The sequence below is a fragment of the Sus scrofa genome, chromosome 1 (assembly GCF_000003025.6).
Source record: "Sus scrofa isolate TJ Tabasco breed Duroc chromosome 1, Sscrofa11.1, whole genome shotgun sequence".
Taxonomy (NCBI): Eukaryota; Metazoa; Chordata; class Mammalia; order Artiodactyla; family Suidae; genus Sus; species Sus scrofa.
This window is the reverse complement of record NC_010443.5, coordinates 238,041,240-238,050,960: the sequence shown is the minus strand read 5'-3', so window position 1 is coordinate 238,050,960 and position 9,721 is coordinate 238,041,240. Positions and strand designations below refer to the sequence as shown.

Here is a 9,721-nt window from a genome sequence, read left to right as displayed (position 1 = left end):
TAATGATATATGTATATTTTTTACGTGTTAAAAAAACGATGTCATGTGCCCAACAGACTCCCAATCCATCGGGTAATTCCTTAATTAGGCAGATTTTTGAAACATGTATTATGTACACAACAGACCGGAACGTCTCCTTTGGAGCATTTTCTAGTCTATCGGGTGATTACATCATTAAGCCACACATGCTACGTAGAAAAAAATCCTTATGAAAATTCATGAAAAAATGTACAGCACATCATTAGCATGCAGCAGACGTGTATGCTTTTGATATTTTCTCTGTTAAAAAAAAAATACATGAAGTAATTAGTCCAGGTCATGAAAACATGAGAAAGGTACCAGACACTGGTGAAAACGAAAATTGCAAAAAAAATTACATCTCTCATGGTTTAGCTGAGAGTAATTTGCTTTATTGGAAAATGGATTCTAAAACAGTGTTCATTTGAACTGCAGCAAAATAAAGAGTACTGCTTTATTGATTTGATATTTCCTATGTGCATGTAACTTCCTCCCTACTCCTCTTTTGGATACTCTTAAGTTTCACAAGCCAGTGGGCTGAAGGTTGCAAATGATCGGTGTGGTAAGACCATTAATTATTTAGGTCCTTGAAGCACTGTATGTTTGTATACTTAAATTTTCATTTTTTGTAATCTAGAGTATAAGGGATTACATGACTGTATCTTCTGCAGTACTTCTGGAACTACACTAAAGTCATATGAATAGAGGTAAATGGTTGGTATAACTCCCCAAAGTGAAAAGATTATATATTCACAATGTTAAGTGTTAGGCAAAATCTAAAAGACAATGTATTTGAAGACTAAAATAAATGAAGCATAAGCTTTCAAAAAGGAGCTATTAAACTTATTAATTTATGATTTTTCTTTTTGTAAATGAGACTCCTCCCTCCCCCCCAAAAAAACTCAATAACAACACAAAAAGAAAATCTCAGTAAGCAGAGAACAATGAACATATGCAAGACAGTAAGGATCACAGTAATTCACTCCCTGAATGCTCCAAATCTTCATGGCTTAAAAAGCATCCCAATTTTCTCCAAAGGTAGTGGCATTTATTCACTGGGCCATAGCTAATTTTACATGGAATGCAAAAATGTTAGTTTAAGTTTAATTTACCACCCTATTTAAATATTTCCAATGTAGCTCTCAAACTGCAGAGCTATCCCTCCGTCTATTTTAATTTTAAAGTAAGTTAGCAAAGGCTTCCTTCTTAATCCCCAGAGACTACCTACATAGTGACACAAACGCACAAATTTATGACAGCAACATAAATGCTCTTCTGAAGTAATGTGCAACATTAAGTGAAAATCGTTTCCTGGAAAGATATTATAGGTATCTATATTTTATTTGCCATCTTAAACATATCTGGGTCTTTATGGCCTTATTTTAAAAATGTATTTCCTTTTTATATTTCCTGGTGCAAATGGACTGCATAAATAAGCAATGTGCTATGAGGCTTCAGACCAGCCGATAAAACCTTTCAATTTTCATGCCAGCTTCTTCTTTTGTAATTCAAATCCGCCTGGAAACTGGCAGCTCTGAAAACTGAAACAAGCACTGCCACAAATACCTTGTAATGCTATCGACCTTGTCTGCCCATGCAGTGAGAAAGGGGGATGCGTATGTGTCTGCAGCCATCCAGATAACACAACTCATTTTTTTAGGGGGGGGGTGGGGATAACAGAAGCCAGCCCCAGACTGTGCACCAAAAGCAGTCATTACCAGGCGTGCTGGAGAATAAGTCTCTTCAAAATACACAGTGCATTTAAAAACCATATATGAGTCTGAGCCACTGCTGTCATTACCAATTTTAATTTAGCTCCTTCAGTTTGCCAGCCAGATAAACTCTTTAGTGCTGTTTTTTAATCTATTTGCCACATTTTATGTTTAAGATTATAGTAATATGGACAGGAGAAGGAATCACTTTTAGGGGAAATAAAGAAATAGATCCGCTTATCGGCGCCCATCAGAAAGTTCATTAATCAGCCAGGCTTTGTGCCCTCTAAATTGAAAGGTTAAATAATCCTCTCAGGAATATTTCTCGGCCCCTCCGCCAATTGTCCGGAGAGGAGCTGCCATTCATAGCATGCGGGATCGGTGACAGGGTATCTTACCACTGTTTGGACCCCAAACAATGATGGACAAATGGCCTGGTTTACAAAGAACCTTTTAGTGCACGAATGGAAAAGGACCACAAGCTTTGATGCTGGGTGGAGGGATGAGGAGGGCGTGGAGACAGGATGTGGGGGAAAGGGAAAAAGAACACATACATGGGTGAATCCAGGGGTATTTTATCTGAATGTTTATTGGGGCAGACTATAAAACACAGAAACCACATTAATAGACATCCTCTGACCTTACGCAGTGCTGAACATATTCAAATCTGTTTATATATTTTGCATACAACTGCACATAAACTATCAATGAAAAATTATAAAATAACAGAACCATAGCTTTATTTTATTTATTAGCTAACACAAAGGAGATCTAAATGAGATTTTCATTTTTGCCATAACTCCACAGGACTTACAACACATACTTCTCTCCCTCCCCATCCCTGCCCATACTTATTCTACTGAAATACTCTTAACCATCAGTCACAATGGTAGAGAATTCCACAGCTCTAAGTACCTGTTTAAGAGGGGATCTAATGCTTTTTTACTTTTACGATATGCTCCATCTTAGCTCCTGCTTGTTTTAAAATAAAGACCAAACATAGACAAGGAATGCTCTTTGAAAGAATACCAATCACATCCACTGAGGAACTGCTTAATTTTGTGTTGCCCCCCCGCCTTTTTTTCTGGACCTCCATGACCCTAAGGGTGGGAGTCTGAAAAACAAGTGGCCAATACTTTGCTGTGAAATGAAGCTGGTTTCTGGCATGTCTTGTAAAGGCATGAAGCAGTTTTATCTGAAGTGCAAAAAATTGATGTGCTATTTTGCTTCATTCCTTATCTGATTAACATAAACCCTTCTACCCTTAGCATAAAGTATTATAATTGCTTATGATAGATATATTCAGATGATGCTGAAGCTACCATTTAAAAATTATACATTCATTAACATTTTTTTTCAAAATGAAAAAAATCTTTATGTGGTACACATTTGATAGAGCCATTTTCATTAAGACAGGAAGTAGCCTAAATAGGTTTGTGATCCACTTTTAGATGTCTTTATAATGATTTTAAGGCACATCAAATTAAGAGAATAATTTAAATTTGCTATATTTAAAGTTACTCACCTACATTTCTAGAAAAGATAAGCATAAATAGCTATAAAATAAAAACTGAGGTAAATACTTTTAATGAAAGACACTGCTTTCAGTATTTTAATAACCATAACAAGGAAAGATTTTTAGGAGACAGACGGTAAAGAGGTCATCATGAATCTCCTCAACTCCGGCAAATAGAAGACTTTATAATACATAATTTGAGTTTGGGCTATTTAGCCCAGTGGCCATCTCTACAGGTGTGAGGCACACATGGGTGTGCTATATTGGAGCTCACGGAGTGCTGAACCTGTGCTTAGGCACAATGTGTCAGGCACTGTGCTAAGTACTTTATACTTATCATACTTATCCTGCTGTATACTTAACAACAACCTTAGAAGGCACTAGATCCATTTTTCAGATGAAGAAACTGAGCATCTTAGAAGTGAAATATTTTAATTAGGTTTGCACATCTAATAAATTAAAGAGCCAGAATGTATGTATGTATGTATGTATGTATATATGTATTATTGCTTTTTAGGGCCCCACCTGACCTGTGGCATATGGCAGTTTCCAGGCGAGGGGTCGAATTGGAGCTGCAGCTGCCAGCCTACACCACGGCTATGGCAATGCCGCGTCTGCAACCTACACCCACAGCTCAAGGCAACTCCAGATCCTTAACCCACTAAGCGAGGCCAGGGATCAGACCCATCCTCATGGATACTAGTTGGGTTCGTTACCACTGAGCCACAAGAGGAACTCCAAGAGCCAGAATTTAAATCAACATCTGATCACAAAGCTGGCCATTCTTTCCTCTATATTATAATTTTAAAAAATTCCCTAGTAATCTCCTATCAAATAAGTCTGCCCTTTCAGGCCCATTTTATAGCATATTTTTCAAGGACTTCAGTAAAATGAGAAGGAAATGTGGTATAAAGACAAATAAAGGACATGTAAAAGATTGTATAAAGAGAGAATTGAGATTTTATCTTGTTAAAGAAAAATCCAAAACTTAGTTCCCCTAACTGAAAAAGAAATATGGGGTAATCTACAAATACATGTAAAGGAACAATATTTATGTAAAATGGGTATTATAGACATAGACATATTACAAAATTATAAAGATGACCTTATGATCTATTTAACAGATCCAATTCTGTATAATTTTTGAAAAAAAATTAAGATATTGAGGTAGCTTTGTTATCAAATGATTCACACAAGTGAATTCTTTTTGCAAAGCTAATAAGGATTTATTTCCATCAAATAATTCTTGTTTTTGAAATGTGATCTCCCAGTGTACTGGTACACCAAGTAAGGTAGAGATCTATTTTAATACCAAAGATGCTAAAAAAAAAAGTATTTCTTGTTAAATGACCTCTAAACATGTAGCATTTTTCTTCATATACTAGTTTTGATGTTTCTAAAAAAAAACAGAGTTGTTGGTCTTGGAAGACCACTGTTGAACTCAGAATAGCTGGAAGAAAATACCTGCAAAGGTACAAAAACTGTAACTTCTCATACTTTCTGGCGCGTGGGGATCAAATGGCAAATGAATTTCAAGTCTAAATTCGGATTATGTTTATCATTATTATTGTGTTTATTTATTACCTTTCGGTCATTTAAGAGATTTTGCTTTTAAAACCTTAATTCAAGTTAAGTTTATTACCATAGTTTATATCATATAAGAAAATATAACACTAGTTCAGAGAGACTGCTCACATCAGTAAGTCAAAGACTTCTTTCAGGAATCTTTTCTTGCAGATTATTCAAATGACTGACCAAAACTCTTAAAGGTTATGATTGATCACGACTGTGAACGACTAACTGATCCCTAAATACTTAAGATCTGTTAAGAACTATTGTAATCTACCATATTATTCACATGTGTGACTACTAAAAGGAACGCTTAATACAGATATCATTTTTCCAGTATACTTTACTTTTATTCTTGCACTGAAGTGTCCAGGGAAGATTATAAAAAGTTCAATCACCTAGAGTATATTTATTTAGGGACAGCATGAATCACCTGTTCAAAGCACACATGCAAAATAATCACTGGAATATGCTAAAATTATTCCACCTAAGAGTTCTATTCTCTTTATGACAAAGAACAGGCATCATTCAACATTTCAGATTTTCAAACTATAACTGATTATACAGTTAGATACTGTGCAGTGTTAAACTTTATGAATCTTGAAAATTCTCAGGCTATCTATATTCATTTTTGTCACTACAAGGGCAGTATTTCAAAGTGTGGAGTTCCAAGTTAAAAAAAAAAAGTGTAATCTTCTTTGGGATTTATATAGATAATGCATGTGATTTTTAAGAAGAAAAAAGAAAAGATTTTAAAATGTTATATATTAAAATTATAAACACTTAGATATTAGAATTTAATTACCACAAAATTTAAGCATCAAGAAGAAAGTGCTCCTATAATGACTAACTATAATTCCTTTGTAAGTAAAGGTGAATATAACTAGGAAAAAGAAAAGAGGGTAGCACAAAGTCCAAATGTAATTTTCCATCTTTTTATCATCTTCAGAAGAAACATCTGGTAACAGGTAAGAAAGTAAAGACAACAGGTATTTCTCTAAATTTTTAAAACACAAGTAAAATGTGAAGCCCATACAGTAAGTATGTAAGTCCTAAATGTAACAGACTTTACTTCAAAAAAGCACAGGGACTTTTCTCATCAGTTGAAGAAAGGAAATTATTGTTTATAATAGAGGTTCAGATTCAGTTAGTTTATTATCAGCAACATGACTACCTAAAAAATAAGCAGAATTCACAATGACGGGTGATCATGACATTAAAGATATTTAGAAAATGACAAAAACAGCTGTTTTTAGGCCAAAACATTTATAAAGGCTCTTTTCTAAATTGTGTTAATGCTGTATACTTTTCATTGCTTGATTATCTGAAAAACTTAAATCTACATTGGAATTACCATCATAAAGCAATTGATATTACTTAAATATATTAACACAAGAAAAAACTACTTAAAATATGCCATATTGATTTCCCATTTAAAACAAATTAATTTTGTATTAAAATGTTGAAAATCAAATAAGTTGAGCATTCTCTCTGAAGGGGACGATACTTTAACATTTCTTTGAAAGAATGAAAATACGAAGGCTGTCCCATGTGCTTCAATGAACAGAAATAATTTATATCCAAAACTACATCATTTTATTCGACTTCTATTCAAAAATAAGTTTGTATACACATAATGTCTAGAGGTCTGAGGAAACACTGTGAGAGGAAAAATAACATATGCATTTATAATTCACAACATTCACTTTTTTCCCCTTTCTTTTACAGAAGCTTTAGAAAATTGCTTTTTGATGATTTGGCAAATTGTATTTATTTTTAAATGAATCTCATTTATTGAGATTGATAATTCCAGGTTTCATTTGCTTTGAAATTGCATTTTCCAATTGCTTCCAATGATAAGTTCTAGCAAATGTGGTTCAACACGCTAGTGAAATAAAGACTTTTAAAATAAAATCAGTTGACCTACTCTGTAAATGTAGTAATTGTCTTTTATACTAAATTCAAAACATGGTAAGATTGAAGTAAAAAATTACCTGCAAAATGCTGACACTAAATTCTTTAAGAACAAGGTGAGTGCTTAAATAAATATAAAAGTATTCATATAAAATTTCAATTTGAAAAAAAATCTTTAAAACTGTGGTCACTGTCTAAACGTTATTTTCTATCTCTGGTATCATAAACAGAGATTAGAAAATAAGTCATCAATGCTTATTCAGAAAATTCTTTTATTCAGACACCAAAGCAACTTGAAACAGAGAACAGTGTGATAGGTTTTGTAATACTACAATGGAAAGATGACCCTGAGGTACTACAAAATAGCCATGTACCATCTGAATCCTCAGAGGACAATTACATTCACCTCAGGAATGTTCTAGTATTAAGGACATTTTTAATAAAAACTAAAACTCTGAAAATCTGACAGAGATGTAATATCTTAATAGAAATACTTAAGCATAGTGACCTGAGACATAGAGGGAAAAAACCCTGCAATTTAAATAACAGTACTCCTGGTCCTTGAGAAAGTTGGCAAAGTGAATTGAACTATCAAAATAAGAGCTTCCTAAATGAATTTATAAAGGGTTAGTTGGCAATACTTTGCATGTCAGGCCTCAAAAAAATGTAGGAAGAAAAAGTTGATTTAAAGAATTCTAAAATCCTCAAACTATTTGGAGTTAATTGATATTTTAAAATACAGTTTGTAACCAGTTCTATTTCTTTACACACACACACACACACACACACGTGGAAAAAGAAAGACCTATCACCTGTGTCTACTGTGTGGACGGGTTCTTGTGGGTTTTGCAGTTCTCCTTATGAAGCCAAGGAGTGACATAGGCAGAACTGCAGAAGGAGATTTAGGATTCTGAACATTTACCCAATGAAGACAGAGAGAAAGAGAGAGATTTTTTTCCCATGAAAAGAAAAGATTCTGGCTTGAGCCTGACTTTTGAAAACTCTTTTGAACTCTTTCATTTTTTTCTCATTTTAAGTTACTTAAAATATATATTCCATTTTAGCATTAGCCAATTAGGAAATATTTACCTACCCTAACTTATATCACAATTCCAGGATAAAGACTTTTGTATAGCTATTGCCTCATAAAAAAATTCCACTTTCTTAGTCCTTCCTCCTGGACTATAAAACATAGTTCTAAAGTTAAATTTAAGTTCGCTGACATTTAATGGGTCACTTATTCTGTGGCATGGCAGAGAATGTTTTAGAGAGTAACAGTTCCATTTAGCATAAAAATCCCATTTCCACACTGTGAAAATCCAGAAAACACATTTCTAAATTGACGTTTCAGGTGAGGAGAGAAAACTGAGGGGCCAAATGAAATGATACTGTAATTATGGTTCATAAGATACACTCTGGTATTCAACTGGCTCAGGTAAGACTCCTATTGATTACTAGGAAACTCACATCACAACCTTTCCTAAGCTAGAAAGGAAAACAAGGAGACTCTACTCCTCTCCATTTCCGAGACCAAGTACTGTACTTTTTGAATTCTAGGCATTCCAAACATTATATATAAATAAATATTTAAAACTTAATTCTTCCAAAAAGGTTACATTTGCTTCCTGTTTAAACTTTTAGCAAAAATAAAGGGTGGCAGGTTGCAAAGCATTTTACAATGCACACAAAGAAATCCAAGCGCAAAATTAAACATAAAAGATGTATTGTCCTTTTTGGTTCTTAATACATACAGCTCCCAAATAGCAAACTCCTGGTTACTTTTTAAAGTAAGTAGATTAAAAACAAGATTAACAAAATGTCCAAAGCATGTCAAATTATAGCCTCTACTAGTTAAAAATTCTGTTGGTTGTTAAACTCTGTTGGTGGCCATTTTGGCCTAGGATTTTTAATATAAATGAAACTAGAAATGACAGGGGCTGGGGGAAGGGACTTTCCTTCTTGAATAGCTAAAGAGGGAATTTTTTTTTTTTTTAATCTAGAATGAGTTATCTGAAAGATAAAAAATAATTTCAAAGTTAGGCTTTACCTAAATCTGAAAAATATAATAGAAATTAAAACACAAGAACTGTGCTATACTATTGAAGATTTTAAAAAACTTTCTAAACATTTTTGAAGGAGGTAAATACATAACTATTTAGGGAAATTATGTAATTACTAAATAAAAAATAATATACTTTTCTTTTTCCCATGTAGATCTCCAAATTGATAAAGTCATTAAATTATATGATAATTTTATAGTCATTAAAATATATCAAGGAAAATAATGTAGCCAAACAGCTGTTACAGTATGGACACACACATATATCTATAAATACATGTAGTATCTTAGAGAGTTTTATTAGTATGTACCCTTTAGAATGGTCTTATTTCTTAAATTAATATAGTGAAGTCTAGTCAAGTTTGGCTACAAAGCTATTCTCTTCAGATATAAGTTGTAAAGATGGGTTTATTTGATTTCTCCTGAAAATAGTGAACATTTCTCTACTTTTCTTATTTCAGAATATGTTTTAAGGAATTTTTGATTTGATTTGATTTCATAGGTCCATTTATACCAACGAATTTCACCACCTTGCTTACATGTTTGAGAAATAAAACTGTGATTAATCTGTACTTTTTTTTTTTTTTTAAAGAAAGCGATTCCTGGATAGACCCCTAAATTGTAGTAGCTAAACTTTAGGGTGTGTAAATGCCCTTCTATTCCCACTGATTGAGAGGGAGATAAAAGCAATCGAAAACTTCTTAAATGTAAATATTTCCGAACTAGATATACAAATCAATTTCTCCCCCCTAAAAACCACAGTTCATTCTGGATAAGAAATGGGCACATTTTGATCAGAAAAAGAAATTAATCAATGATTAAGTGTAGAAATTTCCAGTTTTAAGAAGACTGGTATAAATGAATATACAGTAGCAATTCTAATGTGGGCTTCATTACTTGGTCATTGCTGTGACTGACGCCACATTCACATGT

The 9,721-nt window shown here is 33.2% G+C and overlaps 1 protein-coding gene across 3 annotated transcripts in view; it reads right to left on the bottom strand.

The window, feature by feature from the left end:
* The window catches only part of ZCCHC7 (zinc finger CCHC-type containing 7), a 247,831-nt gene that overhangs the window by 17,545 nt on the left and 220,565 nt on the right, over positions 1-9,721 (bottom strand). The window lies entirely within an intron of this gene.